This window comes from Nelumbo lutea, chromosome 6 (genome assembly GCF_056320005.1).
Source record: "Nelumbo lutea isolate HS-2025 chromosome 6, American lotus-T2T, whole genome shotgun sequence".
NCBI lineage: Eukaryota > Viridiplantae > Streptophyta > Magnoliopsida > Proteales > Nelumbonaceae > Nelumbo > Nelumbo lutea.
In genome coordinates this window covers 21,042,046-21,059,039 of record NC_142689.1, presented here as the reverse complement: position 1 = coordinate 21,059,039, position 16,994 = coordinate 21,042,046, and positions in this window count along the sequence as shown.

The following is a 16,994-nucleotide window of genomic DNA, read 5'->3' as shown; positions in this document are numbered from 1 at the left end:
AAAAGCTGCTCCTCAAAAGCCTTTCCAAACAGGCATAAAGCACCGAAAGATGCGTCTGATAAAAAAGTACTTTATTCAAAACAACAAAACCTACCTAATGCCCAACAACCAGAATCAACCTGTTGAGCGATTTGAGCTGTTTGATAATAGCTGAAGCAGCTGAATTGAATGGCTGATTATTTTGTCTTTTAATGAATAAAATAATTATGGAATAAAATATTGAAGGTATAGATGCGTAATAACCAACCCAACTTAATAACTTAATCACTAAAAAGCAAAAGTCAAATGGGTATATAATAGACCCAATATATTGATGAGAAGGACAATGGGCTTTTCTTTTTCGGCCTATCTAATCTGTGGGTGATGCAGCATCAAACAGATCGACCTTGACAGCAATGTAGGTGGGCCCATATTGTCAAAACCAATCCTTTTAAAACCCGACCCGAAAGCAAACAGTTGTTCCCTCTTAGATGAGTCACTAGTTCAACCGGTCCAAGTCAATGGACCAATCTCAGTCTGTGATTTAGTTCTTGATATTTGTTTCGCCAACTAGTCGAGTGCATTTGTTTCATCAATTAGCCAATGCCTTTGCGTCCCCTGATTTCAGCATATCTCCATGGAAAGAATGAGCACCACGGATGCCCTCATAAAACGTAGCCCCTATAATTGCCGCAATGACGCCCTTATAGGTTTTAATATCTGTTAAGTGGGCTTATATATTCAGTGAAATAATTGCATTGATGGGTTATCTTGTAAGTGGGATAAATCAAGTGATTCATTTAGGCAAAGCCCGTAGACTTTAAAACAAAAGGGTATGGGGTTTAATGAGTGGATATCACATTTTGACCCATATAGGCTTAATGGGATCCTATTAGGTCAAAATATAAAGGTTCCTAGGTTATGGTTCCCGATATGTTAAATCATCTAGCCGCCCTCTTGCTCTACTCCATTAGTGTCCAGAGCTGAGAAAACCTAAGGAAGAATGAAAATTTAACAGAGGAAAACCATAGCCGACCTACCATTGATTCATCACTCATTCCGCAAGGGTTTCTACTACTGCGATGGAAACAGGTATGTATGTTTAAACCTCCTTGATAACTGCAGCCTGATATTCTTTGGGGTGCAACATGGTTTCTTGTTCTTCGTACATGAATGGTATTGGTATGATTCTACAAGGCTAAGGATTGATTTGCTCCCATTTATTTATTCTTACAAGTGGTATCAGAGCCTTATATCATGTTCGGTTATTAGGATTGTCGTTTTTCTTTCTGAATCGATTTCACTGTGGTTGCCTTTCGATCGATAGATACATTCATTCGGTTGTGTGTGCTTGTTGAACAGCCATGAAGCAAGGTTGTGTCAACCAAAAAAAAAAGACGCATTGATGATTCAATGCAGTTTTGGTTTCAGTCGAAGGGAGGGATGCATTGATGATTCGGTTTCATTGTTCATGATGATTCAATGCGGTTTCGGTTTTCGGTCGACCAAAAAAAAAGAAAGACGCATTGATGATTCAGTTTTGCTTTCAGTCGAACAAAGACACATCGTGATGATGATTCAATGCTGTTGCGATGCGTCTCTGAAAGCAAAAAAAAAAAAAACAGAAGACGCATCGGTGTTGCGTCTTTCCTTGTGATGCCTCTCAAAAAAAAAACGATGCATCAATGTTGCGATGCGCCTCTGGAACCCAAGAATGAATTCGCATCAGTGATTTGATGCGTCTACAAAACCGACTAAAAAAAATTTGGAATCGTGATTTGCATGCACGTAAGCAATTTGCATATGTTAGTTCTTTTCTCCTTTTGCATGGAAGTAACCTTGAACCTTTTTGACTTTGTCATGCATGCGATGAATACAGTTTTGGATGAATACTTTTTCCTTTTCAAATTAAATTGATTGAAGCAGCATGTTACCAAAGTAGCCTCTGCAGTGTAAAATTAATTTGATTTGAAATATAAAGATTTTGTGTGTTCTTTGTCCATGCGGACATTGATCGGCCCATAGGAAGGTTGATGTTTGGTCGGGTAGTGAACACACATGCGATGATTTGAAATATGAAGATTTTGTTTGTTCATTGTCCATGCGGACATTGATCGGCCCAAAGGAAGGTTGATGTTTGGTCGGGCAGTGAACACACATGCAATGATGAATATTGATATTGTAAAACTATTATCCATGTGAATAGTAGTTGGTCCAAAGAAAGGCTATTGTTTGATAGGATTTATTATCAATTTTGATTGTTGCATTGAGAATACCATTTACAATTGATGTTTCTGTGCAAACACTAAATGTCAAGTTGTGCTGGGTATCTTGCCTTTGTAATTTATATTATTATTGATTATATGTTGTTTTTGTTCTCTGTTCAATTTCAGCAACTGCAAATAATGTTTCTGCTCAAATCAGTGCCATTCTCATGCGAAAGAGAATGTGAAAATCATTCTCGGCTACATGGATTTAGACCTTGCGTTAAGGATGGAGTGACCCATCCCGGCTGAGGACAATTCCAATGAGGCCAAAGTTGAGAAATGGGATCGTTCTAATCGCATGAGTCTGATGATTATGAAACGTTCCATACCAGAAGCGTTTTGGGGTTCTATTTCTGAGAGCAATAATGCTAAGGAATCCCTTGTGGCGATACAACAGTATTTTGCCATGAATGAAAAAGCGAAGACTAGCAACCTTTTAGCTACTCTAATTTCTATGAGGTACAAGGGAAAGGGAAATATAAGGGAGTATATATTGGAAATATCGAATCTTGCTGGTAAATTAAAAGCACTAAAGTTAGAGATAAATGATGATTTGCTCGTGCATTTAGTTCTCATTTCTCTTCCTACACAATTCAGTCAATTTAAGGTGAGTTATAATACTCAAAAGGAAAAATAGACTCTTGATGAGCTCATTTCTCAATGTGTGCAAGAAGAAGAAAGAATCCAGATAGAAAAGACAGAAAGTGCTCACTTAGCATAAACCTCTCAGAATAATAAAAAGAAGAGGACTAAGGATATTGCAAAAGGAACACCCACGCAGAAAAAGGCGAAGAAGCAAGGTGATGGATTTACCTGTTTTTTCTACAAGAAAGGTGGACACATGAAGAAAGAGTGTCCCAAATACGTCGTTTGGCGCATAAAGAAGAGTATGTTTCTCACTTTAGTTTGTTCTGAGGCTAATTTAGCTTCTATACCTATAGACACTTGGTGGATAGATTCTGGCGCTACTATTCACATAAGTGTGTCTATGCAGGGTTGCATCTGGAGCCGGCCGCCAACTGATGCAGAAAGATTCATCTATGTAGGCGATGGCAATAAAATTCCTGTGGAAGTTGTAGGACATTTTAGATTGATTTTAAAAACCGGTTGTTATTTGAATTTATTTGAGACGTTTGTAGCTCTGTCATTTAAACGAAACTTAATTTCTATTTCCTATTTAGACAAATCTGGTTACTTTTGTGGTTTTGGAAATAATAACATTAGTATTTCTCTAAATTCAAACGTTATTGGTGCCGGTGTTTTAATTGATCGTCTTTATATGTTAGAAACTATTGCTTCCCACAATGCAATCCTGCATGCAAGTACTAAAGGTGCAAAGTGTAAATTAACCGAGAATTCTACTTCCTTATGGCATAAGCGCTTAGGCCACATCTCTAAACAGAGAATTCAGAAGCTTGTGTCGACGAAATTCTTGATTCCCTTGATTTAACGAACTTCAAAGTCTGTATTGAGTGTATTAAGGGAAAATTGGCAAACACAAAGAAATTATGTGCCAATAGATGTACGGAAGTCTTAGAATTGATACATACGAACATCTGTGGGCCATTCCCTACGCCTGCATGGAATGGCCAGCAGTACTTCATCATGTTCATAAATGACTATTCACGGTATGGGTACCTATATTTAATAAGTGAGAAGTCTCAATCCCTGGATGTTTTCAAGTCTTATAAAGCTAAAGTTGAACTTCAACTTGGTAAGAAAATTAACTATGGTAGATATGATGGATCAGGAGAGCAACGTCTAGGACCCTTTGCTAACTTCCTAAAGGAATGTGGTATCGTCCCACAGTACACCATGTCGGGTACACCCAGCATGAATGGTGTTGCTGAAAGACGAAACATGACACTTAAGGATATGGTGAGGAGCATGATTAGTCATTCTTCTTTACCTGAAACACTTTGGGGAGAAGCATTAAAAACTGTAGTGTATATCCTTAATAGAGTACCTAGCAAAGCAGTAACTGAAACCCCATATGAGTTGTGGACTGAGAAAAAGCCCAGCATAAGGCACCTATACATTTAGGGATGTCCAGTTGAAGCGAGACCTTATAGGCCCAATGAAAGGAAATTGGACTCTAGGACAGTTAGTTGTTACTTTGTTGGATACGTGGAATGTTCTCGAGGGTTCAAGTTCTATGATCCCACCACCCACTCCTTCTTTGAAACGGGAAATGTGAGATTTCTTGAAGATGTTGAGTTTGGAGGGGAAGAATTAAGGAACGTCTCTTTTGATGAAACAATTGTCTTGCAAGAAGAGATATTATTAACGCCAGTGATCAGACAACAATTTCTGACACTGTTTATGAAGCGATTCCAGTTCAAGACAACAATGAAGTTCCTTCCATGGAGCAAACTCAACAACCTCAAGAAGTGCCATTGAGGAGATCCAACAGACAAAGGAGAAGTGTGATTCCAGATGACTATATCGTGTTCCTCCTAGAACAAGAAGACTCGGTAGGCTTAGCGGAAGATGATTCAATCACCCTTCACGAAGCCCTTCAAAGTTCTAATTCTCAACGTTGGATCAATGCCATGCAAGAAGAGATGAAATCCATGAAAGACAATGACGTTTGGGATCTTGTCGAATTGCTTGAAGGCTCGAAACCCATTGGTTGCAAATGGATATTTAAAACCAAAAGGGATTCAAAAGACAATGTCGAAAGATATAAGGCTCATTTAGTCACCAAAGGTTTCACTCAAAGGGAAGGCATTGATTATAAAGAGACATTTTCTCCGGTTTCTTCGAGGGAATCCTTTAGGACAATAATGGCACTTGTAGCTCATTTTGATTTAGAGCTACATCAGATGGATGTAAAGACAGTGTTTCTCAACTGAGACATTGATGAAATGATTTATATAGTTCAACCAGAAGACTTTGAATCCATGGTCTGCAAATTAAAGAAATCCATCTATGGTATCAAACAGGCTTCTTGTCGATGGTATCACAAATTTCATCAAGTGATTACCTCATATGGTTTTGAGGTAAATGTGGTTGATGAATGTGTATACCACAAGTTCAGTGGGAGAAGGTTTATCTTCCTGGTACTATATGTCGATGACATACTACTAGCGAGTAACGATATAGGCTTGCTGCACGAAACCAAGAAATTTCTCACTAAGAATTTTGAGATGAAAGATCTTGGGGATGCCTCTTTTGTGCTAGGCATACAAATACTACGAGATCGCTCTCGAGGCGTTCTTGGATTGTCACAAAAGGGCTATATCGAAAAGGTGCTAAGCAGATTCGGCATGAAAAGTTGTTCGATGGGTGATATGCATGTGGCTAAAGGAGACAAGTTCAGTCTCAGTCAGTGCCCCAAAACAGACATTGAAATAAAGGAGATGCAAAAGGATCCCAATGCCTCGGCTATAGGAAGTCTAATGTATGTTCAAGTTTGTACCTGTCCCGATATAGCATTTATAGTGGGACTGTTGAGCAGATATTTGAGTAACCCAGGACTGGATCATTGGAAAGCAGCCAAAGGGGTCATGCGGTATTTACAGAGAACAAAGGACTTCATGTTAATCTACAGGAAATCAGAAAATTTGGAGATCATTGGGTATTCTGATTCTAATTTTGCGGGATGCCAAGACAGCAAACAATCCACTTTGGGCTATGTTTTCATGTTAGATGGAGAAGCTATATCTTGGAAAAGTGCCAAACAGACGCTCATAGCCCCTTCAACTATGGCAGCAGAGTTCATAGCTTGCTTTGAGGCATTCAATCATGGGATATGGTTGCGTAACTTTGTCACGGGGCTGCGAGTGGTTAATGGCATTGAAAGGCCATTAAAGTTATTGTGTGACAATAAATCTATAGTTTTGTATTCCAACAACAACATAAATTTTGTGAAGTCGAAACATATTGATATCAAGTTTCTATCTGTTAAGGTAAGAGTTCAGAGTGATCAGACTTGCATAGAGCATATAGGGACAAACTCCATGATAACGGATCCGTTGACCAAGGGATTGCCACCTAAGGCCTTTCATGAGCACACTAGCTTATATGGGTGTAGGCATGTTTTATGATACCTTGATTTAGTGGGATTTTTCTTTTCTTTTGCTCTTGGATGTACTATGGATTAAAGCATGTTTGCATGTCTACATTTACACATAATAAAGTTTATGACTCTTTCCATCATCTACATCTCTGAATATGTTTATGATTTTTGATTGATCTCTCTAAAGAATAAAGTTGAACCAGTTGGAAATAGGCATGTTTTGAGATCACATTGCATGTAATTTCCATGCCACTCATCCATACTTGATCTATGTCATTGGATGCATTGATATGGTGAGCATGAAAGGTTTAGTCACGCATATATGTGGTGAAAGCCGTCATGGTCTCATATTAGTACAGGAGATGGACCAGATTGAAACTAAGGAGAAGTATAAAGAAATTAGCATAAGAAGTGTACACATAAGGAATCCTTTCAATATAATTGTTTTAGTTCTCATATGTAGCCCAAGTGGAAGATTGTTAGGTTTTAATCTCTGTTAAGTGGGCTTACATATTCAGTGAAAAAATTGCATTGATGGGTTATCTTGTAAGTGGGCTAAATCAAGTGATTCATTTAGACAAAGCCCGTAGACTTCAAAACAAAAGGGTATGGGGCTTAATGAGTGGATATCACATTTTGGCCCACATAGGCTTAATGGGATCCTATTAGGTCAAAATATAAAGGCTCCTAGGTTATGATTCCCAATATGTTAAATCATCTAGCCGCCCTCTTGCTCTACCCCATTAGAGTCAAGAACTGAGAAAACCTAAGGAAGAATGAAGATTTAACTGAGGAAAATCACAATCAACCTACCATTGATTCATCACTCATTCTGCAAGGGTTTCTATTACTGGGATGGAAACAGGTATGTACGTTTAAACCTCCTTGATAACTGCAGTATGATATTCTTTTGGGGTGCAACATGGCTTCTTGTTCTTCGTACATGAATGGTATTGGTATGATTCTGCAAGACTAAGGATTGATTTGCTCCCCTTAATTTATTCTTACAACCCCTCCATCTTTGAAAGAACCATAAAAAAAAAAAAAAAAAAGAAATCCTCCAAGAGCTCAATCAGATGCACAGCAAGGCATAAGATAAATGATCTTTTTATTTGATTAAAGAGATTCGTGTTTGATTTGGAATTAACAACTAATTATTTTTGACAAAGGTTACGTTTGTTTGAGTTGTAAAAGTAAATTTGCACCGAAGAAAATAATAATACCATGTGGTTTGATGTGAGTGTAAAATGGGAATCGGATACATTGGTCACGTTTAGGAGATTGAAGTAAATTAAGCGTTGCTTTTTTGCGAGTGTTTGGATAACACCCCCAACAAGGTAAAACTCTACTAATAAATAATGCCCAGGTGATGGTGATGGATTGTCACTTCTGCATATATGCTTGATTAATATTTAAAATTTAAATTATAATTGTTTAAAATTTAACATTGAAGTCTCTTGGACTCTGTTCCACGCGGTAGAGTGAGACAGTTTAGGGTGGTCGACCAACGACTAGAATGGTAGAAATGGTGGGATGCTGCAAGAAATAGAGGAAAGGAAAAAAGGAACCGAAAACCATGGGTTTTTACTAGATTCAAGTGAGAACAAAGAGGAGGGACTTGCCGCTGCAACTCCCCTACTTTCGCTGAAGAAGGCAATGAGTAATGGCTCGGCGGCGAGAAGGAAGATGGAAAGGAAAGTGGAGAGAATAGGAGGAAGATAAGGGAATCAGAGAAGAAGAAAAAAACCAAGCTCTAATTGCCGCCATAGTTTGGTGCTTCGGAATGTTGAGGACAATGAATATATAGGACCATTGTCAAAGCAAAAATATGGTGAGAAATAAAAAACTGATGAGAATGATGGGGGCGGATCTGAGAAGGATGCATCTGTTCCTCATATCATTGAAAAAGGAAGAAAAATGGGGGGATATCTGAGAACGATGCATTCGTTCCTTAGATCCATGAGAAAGGAGGAAAAAATGGGGGCAGATCTGAGAACAATGCATCCCTTCCTCAGATTTGTTCATCAGATGGGAACAAAATGGTGTAGATATGAGACTGATGCATTCGTTCCTCATATCTACTCCTCCAGATAAAAAAAAATGGTAGAAAACTGTACTTGCATTATCGCCGATAGAGAACAATAGCAGTGAATGTTTGAACGTTGCAACGGCTAGAGGAGGTCTGAGGAGGGAGTTTTACACTGATGGGGACGATGATGGAATTTTACATCGATTTTATTGATGATAAATTTCCACAGGATATCAATGTAAAACTTGGGCACGGTGGAATTCCACGCTGGTTAATGGTGTAAGCCAACACCTCAAACAAATAGATGCAAACTCGAACCGGGATATAAACTTTACACCAGTTTGAGTTTTCACCTCAAACAAACGCGGCCAAAAGAACTAGTTGGAGTGTGATACTCAACCAGACTTGGTAATCCATCTGGTTGAACCGGCGAACCTTTCAATCCGGTCAATGAATCATGAGTTGTGCTGAAAGCTGGAGGGTGGGGTATTTGATTTGTTACATATCAAACCAAAATCTTATGAACAACAAAATTCTGTTTTGAAGCCTTGATACCATGGCAGTTGTTGGCCAAAACATGAATCTCCAGGTTGATTTTTTTTTTTTTTTTTTTACCATATTTTCATTGTAGTATCATCAAAAGAACAACTTTGAGGCTTAATAGCCATAGCACAACTTTTTATCATAGTATCAGGTACCGTCATGTTTATCGTGACGCTAATCAAGTGGCAGATTGATTAATACATTAGGTAGTTAGTGATCGATCTTTTATCTCTTAATGATCTTTTGTGGGATTTAGCTTTCATTTGCTTCTATGATGTTTGAAATCTTGTGTAGCCCCCTCCGTTTTATAAATAAAAAAAAATATATTTTCTTTTAATTACATGTTTGAAATCTTGGCTGATAAGTATGAGAACGTGAGCATCTCTTATAGTGGCCATTGAAAAAATGACAAAGGTTAGGTCCTTATTCAGTCCACCCCTCCCAAGTATGTATTGCCAACTTTGGTCAATTGGTATTCCCAGCTTATAGACACAAATTTGAACTCCCAATTATGATTTATGACAGCACAACGTTTGAGAAATAAGTGGGTAAAGCTATACTACTAACAAGGTCCATAATTGTCTAAGGCATCTAGGGGATGATTAGGCAATAAGAATTTTATGATAAAAGAAACTTACTTTTTGGTTAGTTTCCTAATTATATATACCATTTAACTTGTATGTATGTATGTATGTATGTCTGTCAGATTCGGATTGGAATTGAATTATTGGGCCCAAGCTTGACCCTAATGGTGTGGGGATGAGACGGGGAATTTTCTTTTGAGAGAAGCAAGTTAAATAAGAAGATGAGATGGGGAATAGAGGAGGCAAGGTCTAGACAGAAATGGGCCATGAAGGTTGAATCTACTAGAGAGTGATGCTTAACATTTTAGTGGAACTTCCAACTTGAACCTGCTTATTCCTCCCATCTTTTCTCTCCCTCAACACCCCCCCCCCCCTTTCTTCTTTCTTCCCTTTATTTTACCATTATCAAACTTGTTTCAACTTTAATATGAATGCTCAACGTTGGCTTCCCCTTGAGCACCATTATTCTCATTAAATGGCATGACCCAAATCAAACTTTGAACACCTGAAAAACCAAGAACGTGATCATGTTTTTTCTTTTCCTTTCAATTTTTTGTGATCAAGGGACCTATTTCCATTCAGTCGGTCTAGAACTATAAATGACATCTAATGGGGCAATCAAACTTTTCACAAGTTCCTATCAAATTTGGGTTTCCTTTAGAATAATCTTAACAATAATAGTTAAAGAACCTCCAGCATTTTACTTATGCCGCATTTATCGATTACCCTAGGTTATGTACTCCCATTTTTTACCATTGCAGAAGGAGAACCATATTTGGCAAGATCCCCAACAACAGCTGAACTCTATGCAGTGATTAGAAGACTATGAAAGTTTTTTTTTTTTTTTTTTTTGTATGAGTGTAAAGACAGTTTTTTTGTTCTCAGATGCCAAGGCAGTTTTAATGAAGTTCAAAGGGACAAACAAGAACATACCGTGGGACTAACAAGCATTATATGATCATATTTTTGAACTTCTTTCCTTTTCTGAAAATATTAAAATCTTGTATGTAAAAAAACTCTTTTATAAATAGTAATGCCAGCTCCGTTGACTTAGCTCACCTCTTTTTAGAACCATGTAAAAAAGGGATCCAAATGTTTCCTTAAGCTTTTCCTTTAATGAAGTCTGGTTAGTTTTGGGTGTCGTTGATGACTGTTGATGCTTAGGGTTCCCTATAAAAACCTAATCATTACATCGAATGATAATGGGCACTACCAAGACACTAGGGCAAGGTGTTCTTTGAATGAATAGGCCAAAAGGTAAATATGGTATTCTGAAAAAAATAAATGTTTTATTTTAGCGTATTTTGTTTGAAATATATAAGAAAAGGGGGTAACTGCATATTTTTCCAAAACAACAAGAGAGATTTTTGTTATAAGTCAAAATACAAGGGAGGTTTATATGATTGTCAAAAAACCTAGGGGAGTTTTTTTTTTGTATTTTACCCTTTTTTTGGCAAGAACCCACTTTACTACATTTCTGACCATTCCTCCAATTACTAACCATATAAATAATGGTTTTAACAAAATGTTTGGGGGCCAAGGACCCCCACAAATGATGGGGATGATTTTGCCCATGGGGATCTCCGCTATGTATATATGTATGTATGTATGTATGTATATTAATATTTAAAAAAATTATGATTGAATATTCTTTGATATATTTGAATCTATTTTAATAGTATTGTAACTTTGTAATTATTTATATCTATTTTTAAATGAAAGAAAAAAAAAACAAATGTGACATCATAAAAAAAAAACATGGGGAGTGGAGATCCACGCAGGGATGAGGATGGGGATAACCTTGCCCCTGTTGGCGGGGACAGGGACAAGGATGGGGATAGAGAGTGGCTCTGTCCCTTCCCCACCTCATTGCCATCCCTAAGCCAAAACATACAAAAAAAATTGTAGGTTGGATTGGAGCAAAAATAACTGGTAAATTGACAAATTTCCAATTTTGGACTTTATCGAGGCCTAGGCCCACGTCAAAGCCCAAAAATTTGTAGGGTTGGGCCTATGACCATTACTTCTAGGCTTAGTTTTGTCTAGCCCAAAGTAAAATAGAAAGACCAACTTTTGTACTATGGGCATACTAATACTTAATTCCATGAATTTTCTTTTACAACAAAGAACTACCCTATACTTCCAATTCCAATGGTCTATTTTCGTTGTTAGCATTTTGTGAATTTTGAACTTTTACTAGACCATTTTGCCCTCTCTCTTTTTACATCTTCAACACTATTTTGGACTTTTTCTATCTTCTTCCGTTTTTAATTTGTTTTAAGAGAGATGAATGAGAGTTGAAGGCTAACGGTAAAGCATTTACCATAAAGTTCAAAACTTGTATTTTGGGATGTAATAAAAGAGAGGGTAAAAGGGTCTCCTAAAAGTTCACACCTATCTAGTATTGAATTGGGTGTCTTTCACTACTTCAAGAATGACGAACATCAGTTTAGGTGTACGCAGTCTTCTTGTGGGATTTAGTTTCTTGCCATCAGTGCAGGAGCTCATAGTGTGTTATTTGAATAAGGTTTTCGGTGGAAGCATCCCTTCAGGTGTCATCGATGCTTACGAATGTCTATGATGCAAAGTCATAGAATCTTCCTAGAGCTGATAAACTGGTAATGGCCGGTGTGAACCAAGAAGGTAAAAAGTGACATGAAGCTCTGCATTTCTTTGTTTCATTGAAAAGGAAGTGCGTGAATGGATGTGGGCTCGATCGTCGAGCCTGTGATGAATTATGGAAGGCTAGTTCTGGGGACTCCTATGTTAAGGATGATAGGGGAAAGTTAGTGGGTCTCACCAAAAGTTTAGTGTATTATTAGTACAGAAAGGAAGGCGGTCGATCTTGCAAAGATGCTTCAAAGACAGATTGGATTATGCATGAGTTTTCACTTTTGAATCGTCCTAGACAGGCTAAACAGGTTTTCGTTACTTCTTACTTGTTTTCATTTTCTTATTGTGTTGTTTCATTTGTTCCTTAAAATGTTACTTTTGTACATCTTATTCTAATACTGGGTTTTTTTAGTCTGTAACTACTTGATTACTTGATTTTTTTTCTTATTGTGTAGTTTCATTTGTTCTTTCTCTCTACATCTTATTCTAATACTAGTTTTTGGTTTATAACAGTTTTATCAATGGATACTCTGCAAGATCACTAAGACCGAAAAATTACCTTATCATTCTAATAAAAAACCCAGATAGTTACAATATAATGGGTAGCCAAAACTGCGACCAGTTGCTAACCCAATGGCTTCTCAAATTAGTAATTGCTCATCTTATCCATGCCCACCAGTTGCGTACCTAATGGTTTCTCAATTTAGTAACTTCTCATCTTATCCAAGCCTACCAGTTGCAGACCCAATGGTTTCTCAATTTAGTAACTTCTCATCTTATCCATGCCCACCAGTTGCTTATCCAATAGTTTCTGACATTAGCAACACCAAGGAACACTAGCCATGCTTATCAGATGCTCTTGACATGCAAATTTCTTCTATTGTTAATGACCAGGGCGGAGCTAGGATTTTTATTGAGGGGGGCCAAAACATAGAAAACATGGATAGGGGGGCCAAAATTTAGGAAACATGAGTAAAGGGGATAAAATACAAGTGAAAACTTAAACAAATTTAAAGGGAATTTTAAAGGCATAGGGGGGACCATGGCTCCCCTCCGCCGCCCCTTGGGCCTGGCTCCGCCCATGTTAATGGCATTGAAGGTTATTTGTGTTTGCATAGAGGTTTATTAAATCCTAAAACCACAGTTCCCGACAATATTCAAGAATCTAGCACTTCAACCTCACAAGTGATGCACTTGAAAATCTCTCCATCTATGAGCTAGGCTCCTCCAACTCCTCTGACTCATCTGCAGCCGGAGATGTTGGATTAATAATCCAGGGAGCAAGCAATGTCACCATGTCTGCAGCATCATCCTTTGCTGCACAATCAACAACATCAAAACCTTCTGGTTCTAATGAATCACGTTCAACTATCAGAGTCGGATTGGTTTGATATTTTATATGGGGACTGGTCATTGTTTAAGTAATTCTATGACATTTTGTGGTCTAACTCTATTTTTTATTCTGGTATAAAAGAGTGGGTGCTACATAAGACAGGGGGTAGCACATGTGGTCTATACTTCTTCATTGTTTATAGAAACACGTGCAAGGTTTATAGTATTATAAGAATTTCTTTTCTTGTCTTCTATTAAGTTAAAAAAAAAAAACAAAAAGAACTTGAAAATGGGATTTGCTGATTTAAATCCTCTGTTATGGGATTGGAGAGAAGATTGAGCTGATTAGCACCTTATTCAAATAACAAAAGAAAAATTGACTGGTTTTTTTTTACAAATGACGCATATAAAGACAAAATTGTATACAGAGCAAAAGAGAAGAATGGGCAAGACGATAGGTTTTTGAGGTTTTTATACTTACGTTGGTCAAATCGGTTTCAATTTGATTTATAAAAGCATAACTTGAAACCGAACCGAATAATTGGGCTCTAAAGTTTTTCAAACCAAAGCCGACTGATTGACTTTGAAAACCAACAAAGTCGGATTGAATCAGATCGGTTTGGTCCGGGAATTTTTTTTTTTTTTCGTGAGTCAGATCAGATCAGTTGGATGAGAATCATTAGTATAGTAGGGTGGAGTCGCATTGAATATAATTATAAACAATTCATATAGACGTTTTGGACCAAACACAATACTGCTCAAACCATTTATTTAATGTCTAATCAGCAATAAGTACCAAACAGGTTCCATGTCGAAATGTCTGTGTTGGTGTTTTGACATGAAATGCCATTGCCTCTCTAGCGTTTGAGCCTGAAATGGCAATAATAACAAATATAACTTAACTGAATCAACCGGTTTGATGGCATAATCATTCGGGTTGATGGGTTCTTGTCTTTGACCTAATCAATGATTTTTTACGACCACAGTGGGTTATGGGTTGGACCAACCCATCATTGTGATTGGGTGACTCAGTGCATTGGATGGTTCAACGCACTAACGGCCTAGGTCAACAATGGATTGAAAATACCGATCAATTTTTCCTTTTAGTGGAATTCAAATTCCTCCAGGAGTGAGGGCTAGTCATTTTTATTTTTGCAGAATTGAAATGGAAACAGAACTCGAACAACTTAGATCGATTTCTAATACACAGTCTTAAGGCCCATTTTTGGCATTCTCCTTATTAAATGAATTTATATTGAATTAGGTTGGGTTGAACCAATATCTACTCCATTGACATAAGATAAGACTTACAGGTGTCGATGGACCAATTTTGGGTTACACCCAACTTGAGCTAAAACCAATTTGATCAGTTTTGATGGTTCAGATGATTTGGACCAGTCTAAAATGGGCCAAAGTGTTCATCGGATTGAATTGGACCTATCCATCTGTAATGGATTCATAGTGAATTGAATCAAATTGGACCAATATCCGGTCCATTGATAGCTCTAATAATGTGTGTCAAGGCTTTGGTGTCAAAGTGATCTCAATATTTTAAGAATCACTATTTTTTTCCCTTTCGTGAGGGAGGGGGTGATGGAAGTCATTCTATTTTCTAATAAAATGTCATCATCATATCATCAAAGCCTTACCTCAACTATATGACTTGGCAACATGAATTATATATATATATATAGCACTTAACATAACTGTAAATCATTATAATCAAGACTAACCGATTTGGACTCCAACAGAGAAGATTATTTTTTAAAATTGGAAAATCTTTGATATGGGAAAGATATAGGATCTATTTAATAGTTTTGATAATCAGAATTTATTCATGAATTTTGATAAATAACACCTGATGGGTTATTACGTTTATGATTCCAGTTGATTGGTAAGAGGTTTTTCGCATAACATATCTTTTTAATGTTACAGTCGATTCAAAGGTCAAACTTTGACTACCTTAGGTTATTGTCTTTTTGAATGAGCATTAAACAAATGAAAGTTCTTGTTTTCCAAGCATGGAAAAGAGTCAATATCATTTTTTGTTAAATGTCACGAAGTTAAATTGTTCAGATTTATTTTGCCAAAATAAAAGATGATCATTTCATTATATGGCCTTTTCTATATGCATATACCCAATGTATTAAAAATTGATCCGGATTCATAACCGCTTTGGCCACTGGTATGGCCATTGTCTGGATTGAAGACGACAGATTAAATCAACTGTTTTTGGCAAAATTGGGTTAAGGGTGAAATAGAACTGATTGCCTGGACAATTTCCAGGCCAAATTACCCAACCATTTGGGTCAATAACAGCTCGAAAACTATGTATGTATGTATACAAAATGAAATGGCAAGACAAAACTCTTTGTAGCTGTTCCCATATAATTGGGATAAGGCTTAAATGATGATAATGTTAGTATGTGTATTCAAAATACAGGAATCTCTTAAAATAATGCATCTCTTGTAGGAAAAAAAATTACAACTGTAGATTTATAATTGCCTACTTGGACGTGTATACATAATATAAATAGTTAACGGCCATCCTGTATTGATTACATGGCAATTATTACCTAGGTGTTTTGTTCGGAACCCACTAGCCACGTAGTAAACTTAGGTTGATCTTTTTATTTGATTTAAGAGATTCAGGTTTGATTTGTAATAGCAACTACTTTTTACAAAATAACTAATTGGAGTGTGATGCATAGACTTTGTCAAATGAAATTGAGAAAGGGCCTAGGACATTTCAAAGCTTTTCATGACTTATTTCAAGAGAAGCCCCGGATTGATAATTTGTAGCTTTTTTTTTTTTTAATTTAAACCTAAGGGTAAATTACAGATAGGTATCCTGAACTTTCAATTACAACACTTGATTACCCTGAACTTTCAAAAATAGACACATAAATCCATCCATTAATATTCCATCAGTTAAACATTACATAATGTAAAAAATACCCTTATTGTGTATTTCTAGTATCATTCTCAAGTAACTGATGTCTCCCCATGGTGACGTTCTCACATGGACAGCAAATAATATATTCAAAATTTTCAAGTGATGATTTTACTCCATAGAATAATCTCAAAAATACACAAGAAGGGCATTTTTGACATTATGCAATGTTTAACTAATGGATGGACCCAAGTGTCTATTTTTGAGAGTTCAAGGTATTCAAGCATTGCAATTGAAAGTTCATGATACATATCTGTCACTACCCCCAAAGTACAGGGTACCTATCTATAATTTACCCTAGAACAAGTTAGGCTTAGAAATTAGACACAAATAACCATGTTCTTTTCCCTTTCCCTGTCATCAAGCACATATAGAGGTATTCACCCCTAAAACTTAAATGTGAACTCAACCAGACCTGGTAATCCATCTGGTTGAACTAGCGAACCTTTTGATCCTGTCAATGAGTCAAGGGTGTATGACCCAGAGCAATGTACTGAAAGCTGGAGGGTTGGATTGGGTATTTGATTTGTTAAACATCAAACTGGAAGAAATAATGTAATATATAAGATTTGGAGGTATTCACTCCCATTTTGGGGCTTAATAGCTATAGCACAACTCTTTATTTTCTTCCAAGTACATATTTCAAATCTTGGGCTGACAAGCATGAGAACGT